We start from the raw sequence: 14,678 nt of genomic DNA, 5'->3' as shown, positions 1-14,678 counted from the left end.
ACACCTGCACAGCAGAGTGTAAACCCCTCTGGGAGGATGGGCTTTCTACTGGGGAGCCCCCGCCCCCAAACCAGACATCAGGCCACACCATTTTGTCTTAAAACCTATGATAGAAAAGCAGCCAAAAGCTGTAAAAGATTAGCATCTACTTATCATTATATTAAACGTTGAATCAGTATATCACATATCCTTATGGAATAATATCCATACTGTCCAAGAACGGAATATTATTGACATAATATAATCAAATCTTATTATTGAGAGCCAGTCATATAAATGAATTATTCGTAATATCAACTATACTCATTGCTGAAAACATTTTAGAGAAATATAACACTCTAATATCTTTCACAAGATTGACTAGCGCTGAAGGCTAGCGTATTGACCACAGGATCCATTTGTAATAGACGATTCAATCTGGGGAGTGAGGCATAAGTTTTCCATTGTTCCCTCTCCTGACTTCTTCTCTGGATTTGTTTCTTGTCGCTCTTTATGGTCGTGGATTGAGATCCGACTTGGGGCCTCCCGGGAGACTCGGCCAATCCTCTGTTGGTATAGATACGTGGGGAATCCCCAAACCTGTAACAAAAGCCGGAATGTCTCCAGGGCAACGTATCACATGTAAAGCCCCTGAATGGCGGACCTGTAGACAGAAAGGGAAACCCCAAGAGTATAGAATGTTCTGCTGTCTCAGAACCTCTAATAGAGTCTTTAATGCCTTCCTCTTCTGTAGTGTATGGCGCGATAGATCAGACATGAGTTGTATAGGATATTCTTGATATAAAATAGAATCACATCATGAGGTTTTGTCGCATCAGAGGATCTGGGGCCCAAGGACCTATAAGCCTTATCTAGCTCCAACTCATTCTCTAAGGGCAGACCCAAGATAGAGTTAAACAAATGACGTAGTGTCTCATCCAGTTCATGGTGTTCAGTTGTCTCTGGAAGTCCTCTAATCCTAATATTGTTGCGCCTTCCACTGTTTTCAATATCATCTATCAAATCTGTTAGGTATTCCAGTTGGTATGAGTGAGAAGACACAGTTTGTTCCTGAGAATTTACTTGTTGAGCGATGGATGCTGTATGTGATTCAGCAGCAGACACTTTTTCTGTTAACTCTTGCATGTCCCCTCTAAGGGAGGCTGCTTCAGCCCTGTAAGAGGACTCCAGTCTAGACATATAATTCTCCATGTCCCTCTGGTTGGAATAGCTCGTATTCGATCTCTGAGGTCTCTCCACACTGCCTCACAATATAATGAGTCATCCTGTTGGTTCTCCTCTGAGCAGCCAGGGGAAGAAGAATGTAATAATGCAGGGAAGGAGCCTCTCTCAGGGGAACTCCGGGCATCAGTGTGTGACTGGGGCCTCTGCAGGTCTGGACCCGCAGCAGAGATAAGTACTGCCCAATCTGGTGTGTCCAGGGGCCGGGGCACCAAATGATCCTCTACCACGCACCTGAGCTCCGAAGGCGCAAAGCCGGAATCTGCCATCTTGGACTGAGGGAGATGCCCCGCAGCAGCAACAAGGCCTCCCGCGTCTCCCCAAGTCCGGGAAGCCAGGTCCGCGTCCTCCGCCGATGAAGGTATTGTCCGCTCTGCTAATGTTGATGTGGGGGAGCATTTACCCCAGGACCTTTGGACCTCCGAGGCAGGAGATGAGGAGCGCTAGGCAGGGACAGCCGATGCCATCTTAGATCCCACTCTTGCAGGAGAGGCAGATGCTGCAATTTCTTAGGTAGCGGGTAATATTTGTTGGAGGGAATCGCTGAGTACTCACACTGGTCTGCATTATATTCTTCTTCTTTTTTGCCGGCATTGGAAGTGTTTTGACCTGATTTGAAGTGATAGGCATGCCCTGAAGCTGGTCTAGGGATGGGAGCAGACAACCATGCGACTTCACTCCTCCATAGCCAGGCCACGCCCCCCCATTCAAAGAAATTTCAACAAATTCTTGATGTAAACATTAAGATTTGAGAGTCCTCAGTGGCTGATACCTTTTAATGGTTAACTGAAAAGATGGTAACAAGTTGCAAGCTTTCGAGACTACTCAGGTCTCTTCATCAGGCACAGTATGACACAAAATCTGAAGAGTCACACATTTATACACAATAAGACACAGAAATAATGCAATAGATGAGACAGGTAATGTAAAGCAGAGCTATTACTGTGAGAGAAAGGTAAACAGTTCTGGCTGTAAATATTGGTTTAGTTCATAGATAAGGACTGTGAAAGTTTTATTGTCTAATGATTGAGATTTCGAGGGTTATGATGACCCCAAAGCTCTGTGAAGCTCATTCCTTAGTTGAAGCAAGTAAAGAAAGGAGCGCAAATAGCGCTGTTATCCAATAGACAGCAGTAAAGATAAAAGGGAAATTGCTCACCTCTGTGAGAATTCCAGCAGACCCTTAAACCGCAGGGGTTAAACGAAATCACAGAAGTTTTTCTTTGAGAATTCCAGCAGTCACTTTTTACACCTCCCCAGTTCTTTTCAATACCCAACATATAGCCACCTGTCCCCAAACCCACACTCCTGTTATCACCGCCTACATTATAGCCTTCAAGTTACCTCTCACCACTCTTACAGCTCCTTTTTTCAGCTGACAATATAAATCAGGAGCCCTAGTGTAGCGGGCTATGTTCCTAGAGTGACTGCACACAGCAACTTAAGCAAGTATTTAAGTTCTAGCCCTCCATGGTTCATCATGATTAATATTAGACCCATATTTTATTATGTTTAAAAGAAACGATTTTTTAATTAATCTCTAAATATTTTAAATTACTTTGTACTTCTTTTCTCCTCTTGAGCAAATGTTCATGTGCATTATGATTTTAGATGTGTTTCCAAGATTTCCTTCCCCTTTTTTCTCTCTCTCTCTCGCTCCTTTTTTTTTCCTCTTTTTGGCGCCAAGGGGTGCTTTGGCAGTTTTTTTCTTCACTCCATGTGCTAGCATGTGTGTATATATACCTTCCATGTTGTAACAAGTAGCAGCTATGTTCCTGAAGAAGTGGACGGGATGTCAACGAAGCACGTAGTCTTTTATAGCTTTTACAGTCTCCAATAAATGCTGGGAACATTATCCATCTCTGGCATATATATACATTTTTTCATGGAGGAGCGCGGTGATTAATGGCACCTTTATCATCTGTATACTAGACTACTCGAAGATCCCAAGGGACCTGTGCCTGCTGCAGCACCTCAGCATATACTTTCTCATCAGTTGTGCATTTCACAACCCACAAAGGTGAGCAATTTCCCTTTTATCTTTACTGTTGTCTATTGGATATCAGCGCTACTTGCGCTCCTTTCTTTACTTATTTGAGTTATTGCCAACTGAGCTGGGGACAGCAGCGCACTTTGGTTAATTTGGGAGCAGCATTAGCGAATCCATACCGTTAACATGGAATATTTTGACAGACGCATGTCAACCAGAGAACGGCTTATTAAACAAGCCATGGGAATCACTATCCCATACTCTGATGAATCTTTCACCTTAAATTCAATGGACTTCAATGAAGAGGACACCAACACTATGAAGAATTTATTTAATGAATTTGAGGAATCACTTAAAGATGAGCTACGTCTCGACCTGGACATTCGTTTTCTAAGGATTTATATGGAGGAGAAACTATGTCCTCGGGGTTTGAGAATAACAATTACCTCACCATTCCCTGAGGACAAACCATTTAATAAGGAATGGACTACTATTTTGGACACGTGCATGCACAATCTGCTAAAAAGCATACATACAAAAAGGTCAGAAATATGTCTAACAATTACTAATAGAATATTTGATATCGCTAAAAACCTATTACCATTTGAAACCCATCCTGTGTTTGGAAAGATTGATAGCAATATTGCAACAAGTATTTTACAGAATGTGCATGAAATTATCATCAAAAAGGCAAAAAAAACTACAGAGAGATAGAGATGATTACAAAGGACTAACTAGTACTACCTCACGTACTAAAACGTCGGTCATATCCAGTGATCAGTCATCTGATCCTTTGAGTACAGTGGGTTCCTATCCTCCTCCCCACAAAGGAAGGATGTTCTCTAATAGTTATTACCATAAGAATAAGAACAATTACAATAAGACTTACAACCGCACACCTGCATTCACACATAGCAAAAAACAACTCACGATAGAACGAAAGACGGACAGAAGGTTGTAATTAATATGCGCATATCTACTACTGTTAACTCTCCACAGAGCACTAGCAGTAATAAGAGTCTGGTCTCTATCATGTCTCCCACCTGCAATACTATGGGTAGTGCAGTTCCTAAAAGGCTGGTAATGCATCAGGAGGAGATGAATAATGATAGTATAGCAGTCAATCCTTATGACACAACATTACACACTAAATTAAGAAAAAAATCCCACTTCTATCCTGTGGAGAGTAAAAGCCACCAGATAGATACTTTTTGCGACATCACTCTCCAAGATTTCAAGGAGGTTATGAGGACTCCAATCTCATACAGAGATAATGATATAAACCGACAAGAGAAGTTAGCACTTAATAATATTTGAAATAATAGGGATATAGTCCTCAGATCAGCGGACAAGAGGGGTGGTATAGTTATCCATGATTATGATGTGTATACAAAAGAAGCACTGCAGAAGTTGAGTGATGACAACTATTGCAAAGAGATTTTGTATAATCCCATTTTGAAAATGATCCCTATATATAAGAAACTGATATCTAAAGCAGTAGATGAGAATATATTAAATGACAACAAAAGAAAGTTCTTGACTGTCCAAAGTCCTTGTATGCCCTTCTTTTATCATCTTCCCAAAATTCATAAGGACGAAAAAAAAACTCCAGGGAGACCGATTATATCGGGGATAGGCTCCCTTACAACAAATCTGGCTGAATACTTTGATATACTACTACAACCACCTGTCAAAAATTTAAAGAGTTACCTGCAAAACTCCAGTCATCTTCTTAGATTAACCTATGACATCAAATGGAAAAAAATCATGCACTTTCCTTAGCCTAGATGTTAACTCTTTATATACCAATATTGATGTTAGTCTATTATGCATAGAGTATGTAATTTCCAGAGACATACGGCTGTCTTCCAGCCAGAGATCTTTTAATATAGCAGGTTTATCTTTCATCCTAAAAAACAATTTTTTTACCTTTCTAGATAAGACCTACCATCAAATTAAGGGAGTAGCAATGGGCTCTAAAGTAGCACCTACCTTTGCCAATTTATTCATGGGATTATTTGAGCAAGTTTTTATTTACCAGGGAGACTTCCATAAGGGGGTTGTATTTTATAGAAGATACATAGACGATCTGATCTTCATCATTAACAGGAACATCACTGATCCCACCATTTTTTTTAATTTCCTCAATACAAATAATTGGGGCATCTCTTTCAATCAGGACAGTAATGAACTCACAATTAATTTTTTTAGATCTAGTTTTATATGTAGAGGAAGACAGGATACTTAGCAAAACTTTCTTCAAATCAGTGGACACTAATAGCTATATTCATTTCACTATTGGTCACTACAGAAAATGGCTCACCAATATTCCCCGCTATCAGTTTCAAAGACTTCGTAGGAGCTGCTCAACAGAAATCGAATATGACTAACAGTCAGAGATTCTCAAAAAAAGGTTCCAACAGAAATATTCTGAGACATTGGTTGTAGAATCTTGCAAACAGGTCAAAGAAAGATATGACCAGGGCTCATTACTTATGGCTTCAACACACAAAAATGATGTAAGTTTTGAACATGAACAGAAATTCATTACTACATACAATCAACAACACAAGAAAATTAGAGAAATTATTCAAAAAAAACTGGCATATTCTATTAAATGACCAGACATTAAAACAAGCATTACCAAAAAAAACCCTCTCTAATCTTTAGAAGGGCACCGACACTTAGGAATATCTTGGGTCCCAGTAGATTGCATGGACATGGAACATTGATTAATAAGAATAATGAAAAAGTCAGGGACAATATGGTCTCCAAGTGTGGTAAAAGAGGTTGCAAGTGCTGTGAATCTATTTTGCATTCCATAGACAATTTCACTTCCGTAGCCACTAGTGAGAATTTCAATATCTCTCATCCCATGTCATGTGGAACTTATTATGTGATATATGTCATCGAGTACAGTTGCCCCAAACACTATGTGGGCAGAACCACCCAGGCACTACATAATAGGTTGAATTCACATAGACATAATATCACCACAGGATTTATTAAACATGGGCTGTCCCGACATATGGTCCTTCATCACAAACAGGACCTTAGGGAATTAAGGGTATTACTTATTGAACACATTTCTATTGACACTCCAAATAGGGTGCAATGTTTAAAAGAAATCTACTGGATTTATAAACTAAAAACGCTTAAACCGCAGGGGTTAAACGAAATCACAGAAGTTTTTTCTTTGAGAATTCCAGCAGTCACTTTTTACACCTCCCCAGTTCTTTTTCAATACCCAACATATAGCCACCTCTCCCCAAACCCACACTCCTGTTATCACCGCCCACATTATAGCCTTCCAGTTACCTCTCACCACTCTTACAGCTCTGTTTTTCAGCTGACAAAACAAATCAGGAGCCCTAGTGTAGCGGGCTATGTGCCTAGCATGACTGTACACAGCAACTTGAGCAAGTATTTAAGTTCTAGCCCTCCATGGTTCATCATGATTAATATGAAAATTATTGGTATTAAAAGGTCATTTCAAATCTCAGGGAGACAGAAAAAATTGGGAATATAAACTAATGGTGACCTTTGACACCTTCAGAGCAGGAATGAATGTGTTGCATGGATTTATGTCATTCTACATCAACTAAGGAATGAGCTCCTCAGAGCTTTGGGGTCATCATAACCCTGGACCAGACCTCAATCACTGGACAATAAAACTTTCACAGTCCTTATCTATGAACTAATCCAATATTTACAGCCAGAACTGTTTACCTCTCTCCCACAGTAATAGCTCTGCTTTACGTTACCTGTCTCATCTATTGCATTATTTCTGTGTCCTATTGTGTATAAATATGTGACTCTTCAGATTTTGTGTCATACTATGCCTGATGAAGAGACCTGAGTAGTCTCGAAAGCTTGCAACTTGATAACCATTAAAAGGTATCAGCCACTGAGGACTCTCAAATCTTAATATTTTTCTAATAATTTTTCCATGGCTAACACAGTACTAAAATATATATTTTCCCTGATGTAAACATAACACCATCTGTAATAAGCTAAAGTTGAAAAGAGGATGGCTTCTACAAATGGATAATGATCCTAAACACGTCAAAATCAAGATCTTCACTGGTAAAGCCCCCCACTCATAACACATTAGGTAGCTGTCAGCCAAAAGATTGTTCAACTGACAGCCATCTCTTCTGAGCCCCTTATATACAAGAACACTCAGCTTGGCTCCTGTGTTCTCTATGAGAGCGACTAATAGATTCCACTGGCAGCGGCTTATCTGCTGGAAAACAGAATGAGCTACCATTGGAAATACAACATGCAGGCTCCTTCTCTCCTCCAACATCATCTGTAGGGTACGTTCATATGACTGTATTGTCGTTCCCAGTGTTTTCCGTGAAAAAACTGACAGAACTAGACACAGACAGATCTAGGTCCATTGGGCTGTTTAGATAAGTGTTTGAAAAAAAGCAAGTGAAAAAAATCATAGCACGCATAGGTTCTTCCTTACAATGGATGAGAGTAAGCCATTCAAGTCCAAAGGTGCACAAAAAAACAGATCCCATACAGATCATCCATATAGCTTCCATTTTTTTATGGATACATTTCCATTATTAACCTAGAAAACTGTATTTGGTCTTGTGAATGATAATAACTGTTGATGGAAAAGAAGGATAGTGTACAGTCATGGCCAAAAGTATTGAGAATGACACCAAAATTATATTTTCACATGATCTGCTGGCCTCTGGTTTTTATTAGTGTTTGTCTGATGCTTATATCACATACAGAAATATAATTGCAATCATATTATGAGTACCAATAGGTTATATTGACAGTTAGAATGAGTTAATGCAGCAAGTCAATATTTGCAGTGTTGCCCCTTCTTCTTCAAGACCTCTGTAATTATCCCTGGCATGCTCTCAATCAACTTTTGGACCAAATCCTGACGGATAGCAGTCCATTCTTGCATAATCAATGCTTGCATTTTGCCAGAATTTGTTGGTTTTTGTTTGTCCACCCGTCTCTTGATGATTGACCACAAGTTCTCAATGGGATTAAGATCTGGGGAGTTTCCAAGCCATGGACCCAAAATCTCTAGGTTTTGTTCCATGAGCCATTTAGTTATCACCTTTGCTTTATGGCAAGGTGCTCCATCATGCTGGAAAAGGCATTGTTGGGAGCCAAACTGATCTTGGACGGTTGGGAGAAGTTGCTCTTGGAGGACATTCTGGTACCATTCTTTATTCATGGCTGTGTTTTTAGGCAAGACTGTGAGTGAGCCAATTCCCTTGGCTGAAAAGCAACCCCACACATGAATGGTTTCAGGATGCTTTACAGTTGGCATGAGACAAGACTGGTGGTAGCGCTCACCTCTTCTTCTCCGAATAAGCTGTTTTCCAGATGTCCCAAACAATCGAAAAGGGGATTCATCAGAGAAAATGACTTTGCCCCAGTCCTCAGCAGTCCAGTCCCTGTACCTTTTGCAGAATATCAGTCGGTCCCTGATGTTTTTTCTGGAGAGAAGTGGCTTCTTTGCTGCCCTCCTTGAAACCAGCCCTTGCTCAAAGAGTCTCCGCCTCACAGTGCGTGCAGAAGCACTCACACCAGCCTGCTGCCATTCCTGAGCAAGCTTGGCACTGCTGGTAGTCCGATCCCGCAGCTGAAACAGTTTTAAGATACGGTCCTGGCACTTGCTGGTCTTTCTTGGGTGCCCTGGAGCCTTTTTGACAACAATGGAAGCTCTCTCTTTGAAGTTCTTGATGATGCAATAGATTGTTGACTGAGGTGCAATCTTGGTAGCTGCGATACTCTTCCCTGTTAGGCCATTTTTGTGCAGTGCAATGATGGCTGCACGTGTTTCTTTAGAGATAACCATGGTTAACTGAAGAGAAACAATGATACCAAGAACCAGCCTCCTTTTAAAGTGTCCAGTGATGTGATTCTTACTTAATCATGACTGATTGATCGCCAGCCCTGTCCTCATCAACACCCACACCTGTGTTAATGGATCAATCACTAAAACGATGTTAGCTGCTCCTTTTAAGGCAGGACTGCAATGATGTTGAAATGTGTTTTGGGGGTTAAAGTTCATTTTCTGGGCAAATATTGACATTGCAAATACAGTAATTGCTGTTAAGCTGATCACTCTTTGACTTTCAGGAGTATATGCAAATTGCCATTACAAAAAATGAAGCAGTAAACTTTGGAAAAATTACTATTTGTCTCATTCTCAATACTTTTGGCCATGACTGTACAGACCACAACTGACCACCAAACTGATGAAAATCATCCATTTTTCCGGATGAAAAGATAAATGTCCCTTTCTTGTCTGATGTCAGATTCTCGCTGCTCCACAGTCTGGGAATTCTGCTGGATTTTTTATTTTATAATGCATCAAATGTTTTCTCCTGGTGAAAGGTCTGGACTGCAGGCGGCCGGTTCTTCACCTGAACTCTTCCTCTTCGATGCCATGCTGCTGTGATGGATGTAGTATGTGGTTTAGCTTTGTCTTGCCAAAATATGCAAAAAAAGATCCAACAAATACACAGAAAAAAAGTATGCAAAAAGAGGGATAACCTAAAAATCTAAAAATAGTCAATGCTTATTAACATGCAAGACATATTAAAAATATTTAAAAAGCACAAATGGCTGTAAGCCTGTAACATAAATTTTCCAGACCACAGCACTATAGTGCTACGATCTACCCTGTCTGTCAATAAGGTAATTTAGGAACCCAAAAGTTAATACCACCTTAATACAGATATATTACTGTATAATATACCAATAATATGAAAATTGTTACATCAATGACCCAGGCCCTAAAATAAGGGCAAGTATTAAAGTGTATAGTGGGTTAAAGATATACACGCCCAATAAATAATGCACAAAAGCACAAAATAAAAGATGATAAAGAGGAGTGTATACAACAATTGTATGATAGAGTCAGAAAAGTTGCAGAAAAATCCTACTGCCGGCACAATAGCAAATAGCCACACAGAGTGAAGGTAAATGTGAAGTTTGTGCCACCTGGGCCATAGATATAACAATTTTCATATTATTGGTATAGCTGTGATTTGGGGTATATTATAATATACCTTTATTAAGGTGGTATCAACTTTTGGTTTCCTAAATTACCTTATTGACAGACAGGGTAGATCCTAGCATTATAGAGCTGCGGTCTGGAAAATTTGTCATTTGTGCTTTTTAAATATTTTTAGTATGTCTTGTTTGGCTTGTATGTTAATATACATTGACTATTTTTAGGTGATCCCTCTTTTTGCAACACCTCTGTATAAGGCTCATCATTGATCACTCCTTTCATGTGTAAGCTGCCCGTGTCAGAGGCACTAATGCAGCCCCAGACCATCAGAGATGCAGGAACTAAGCGCTGATAACAAGCTGGATGGTCCCTCTGCTCTGCAGTCTGCAGGTCAAGGCGTCCACAGTTTCCATAAATAATTTCATATTTTTATTCATCCGACCTCAGAACAGTTAATATCTTCTGATCTGATTTCTATGTTCTGCAGTGAATATAATATGGCTAAAAGAGATTTCCAAATCATTACATTCCTGTTCTCTTTATACATTTACACAGCGTCACAAGTTTTTTGGAATTGGGGTTGTAAATATATCTATAAATATTTCTATCTACATGTGTACATCCATCAGAATAACTGCTCTTAGCGATGTCACAATATCAGAGTTCTAGAATGTTGATGTCACACAAGTCATGAAGTCACAATATGAAGAACTGATAAAACTTCTGCTCACGGCCTCCTCCACTGAGGGTTATAGAATTTGTATAGTGAGGATATTTTTGTAATTCTGATTGAGTGAGCAAAATGTCTGAGTATAAGCGCAAACGTCGCTTTATTATTGAGTCTATTACAGAGAGCAGCGGTATTGATGACCAGGTGAGTGGCGGATTCTGGAGTATGTTGTCTATTTGAAATTCTGGAAATTTGAAGACTTTTTTTTTACTTTTTATTATTTCCTTTTCCCAGTTACTGGTCAATAAAAAATGCCGCAGAGTTTTTGCGTCCGACACAGAGGACAGCAGCGGTGATGAGAATCTCCATCAGGTGAGCGCTCACTTCTCTCCAGCACTGTCTGCGGCTCTGGGGGTCTACTGGAGATCAGGGGACGCCCCATTCTGTGATTATGCCACTGTATCGCTGCTAATCCTTCATTCTCAAGGTCTTTATATTTCTTTATTTCAGTCTCATCCACTTATTTCAAGGTCTCCAAGGAGCCTTGAAGATGAAGATGGTGGCTCTGGTCCCCACCTGCTATACATAGAGTCAGGCATGTAATAAAGCGTCTGGAAGGATCATCAATTCCTTCCTGTAAAATAAGAAAATTAGATTTCTATTGATTAGGAAAACTGAACGACACAGAAGTAAATGACGATGTTTCTTCTTTTCTCCAGAGCCCAATTCTCCCCAATTCAGCTTTGTGCAGGAGGAGACAGCAAGGTAATGTATTCCTATATATCCGTTTTATCTGGGTCATGTTCATGATATCTGGTCGCTAGATGGCGCTATTATTAGCATATTTTCAGATAAGGTGTCAGCTGTATGTCTGCAGGTCGTGTACGGTCTTAGTATATATCCAGTAGTGATGTGTGATCCTCTTTGATGCTTTGCTACCAGGAGACAGGAGCGTCCCATCAATTACTGTTTCCTGAGAAATCTGTCTTCACCCACGTCCAAATATGTCACCGACTTTCGTAAGAACAAACAGGAGCTGGTACGACGTCTGTACAAGTTTTATAACAGGACCGTCTTTGAGAACCAGGTATTCAGTTATAACACACAGCTTGGAATAGGGTTATAGGGGATGAAGGTTTAGAGCTAGGGATAGTGTATCCAGTGTATATAGTATATACCTCTATATTCTGTATGTATAGGGTGATATGAGGCAAAGGGTTAGAGCTAGGGATAGTGTATTCAGTGTATATAGTATATACCTCTATATTCTGTATGTATAGGGTGATATGAGGCAAAGGGTTAGAGCTAGGGATACTGTATCCAGTGTATATAGTATATACCTCTACATTCTGTATGTATAGGTTGATAGGGGATGAAGGGTTAGAGCTAGGGATAGTGTATCCAGTGAATATAGTATATACCTCTATATTCTGTATGTATATGGTGATACGAGGCAAAGGGTTAGAGCTAGGGATCGTGTATCCAGTGTATAAAGCATATACCTCTACATTCTGTATGTATATGGTGTTACGAGCCGAAGGGTTAGAGCTAAGGATAGTGTATCCAGTGTATATAGTACATACCTCTACATTCTGTATGTATATGGTGATACGAGGCAAAGGGTTAGAGCTAGGGATAGTGTATCCAGTGTATATAGCATATACCTCTACATTCTGTATGTATAGGTTGATAGGGAATGAAGGGTTAGAGCTAGGGTTAGTGTATCCAGTGTATATAGTATATACCTCTATATTCTGTACGTATATTGTCATAGGAGGATAAAGGATTACAGCTAGGGATGGTGTATCCAGTGTAAATAGCATATACCTCTATATTCTGTAGGTATGGGGTGGTATGGGAGATAGTGAGTAGATGGTTAAAGATAGCGTTAGGGTATCCAGTGTACATAGTATATACCTCTATATTCTGTAGGTATGGGGTGATATGGGAGATAGTGAGTAGATGGTTAAAGATAGGGTTAGGGTATCCAGTGTACATAGTATATACCTCTATATTCTGTAGGTGTGGGGTAATATGAGGGATAATGAATGGATGGTTAGAGCTAGGATTAATGTATCCAGTATATATAGTATATACCTCTATAGTCTGTAGGTATGGGGTGATATTGAAGATAGTGAATGGAGGGTTAGAGCAAGGGTTAGTGTATCCAGTGTATATAGTATATACCTCTGTATTCTGTAGGTATGGGGTGATATTGAAGATAGTGAATGGAGGGTTAGAGCAAGGTTAGTGTATCCAGTGTATATAGTATATACCTCTATATTCTGTAGGTATGGGGTGATGTGGGGGATAGTGAATAGAGGGATAGAGCTAGGGTTAGTGTATCCACTATATACAGTATATACCTCGATATTCTGTATTTCTACTTCCTCTGTAGCTTCCTGCATATATGGACATCAGCTGGAATAAAAGGCTGCGTAAAACAGCTGGTCGCACTGGATTCCGGGAGAACAACGGGGACCGCTACGCCATCATCCAGTTATCGGATAAAGTCTGCGATTCAGCAGGTAGTCGTCACATCCGGCACAATTTATAGATTAGCTGTGATGAAATCTTCCCCACAGCTTTACTCCTGATTGTTATTATATCCCGCTTTGTCCTTAGAACGACTCCGAGACACATTGATCCATGAGATGTGTCATGCTGCCTGCTGGGTCATCGATGGCAATGGAGAACTTGCCCATCACCAACTATGGGAGCAGTATTGTGAGAAGGTCGCACAGATCCACCCTGACCTTCCACCCATTACTGTATTCCACAGTTGGGAGTACCACTACCCGGTGGTGTACCAATGCTCAGGGTGCCAGTACAGGTAAGATACGACTCAAATAAACTATGGACAGACGGGCGTCTGATACTGGTCGTGGGTGTATGTGCTACTACCACTGCTTGCTTCATGACTTCTGCAATCAATATGAAGGGGCTCTGTCATTGATGTTGGATGTGTGTGTACCTTTAGGATCAGTCTTTAATATCTTTAATAAGCTTTATCTCCCACTCCAGAGTCGGACGTTGGACGGATTCTCTCGACACCGAGAAGTTTGGGTGCGGCTACTGTGAGAACAAGTTGGTTCTAGTAACCACAACCTGAGAAGATCTATCAGCGACCATCCAGCTCCATCAATAGTCCGATCATCGGCTCGGCCAAGATAGCAGCACACAGATGAAGTCATCCAGAAGACTAGTGGAAAGTCACATCTCAGTCTTCCACCATTTTTCGGGCGTCACGGTGACTCAGTGGTTAGCACTGGTGTCTGCAGCACTCAGGTGGTGGAAACAAATACGACCACGGACATCTGCATGGAGTTTGTATGTCCTCCCCGTGTCTGCGTGGGTTTCCTCCGGGTCCTCCGGTTTCCTCCCACACTCCAAAAATATACTGATAGGTTAATTGGCTTATTCCAAATTGTCCCTAACATGAATTATGGTTCTCCCTGTACAGCGCTACAGACTATGTCATCGCTATATTATCGAGGGGAATCAAATTCATCATTAAATACAAATGCTTTAAACAAACTTATTATTGTAATGTTGCCTTGTGTCAGTAATTTCATACACAGATTATTTACAAAAAAGTTATGTCCTAAAGTGGGACGTCTGGAGGTGAGATTCCGCCATACCGATGGCCAGGGACAGGCATGCGGGTGCTAACACCGACATGGACTGGCAGGACAGGCTTAGACTGGTAATATACAGCGTATACACCCACAACGACTCACACACATCAAACCAAGCAAAGTCATCAAGTTTCAGAGCTCCCATAGAAATTAATG

This window comes from Phyllobates terribilis, unplaced genomic scaffold (assembly GCF_046119375.1).
Source record: "Phyllobates terribilis strain yellow unplaced genomic scaffold, ASM4611937v1 Scaffold_1__5_contigs__length_1240528914, whole genome shotgun sequence".
NCBI classification, from domain to species: domain Eukaryota; kingdom Metazoa; phylum Chordata; class Amphibia; order Anura; family Dendrobatidae; genus Phyllobates; species Phyllobates terribilis.
Note: the sequence above shows the minus strand (reverse complement) of the source record.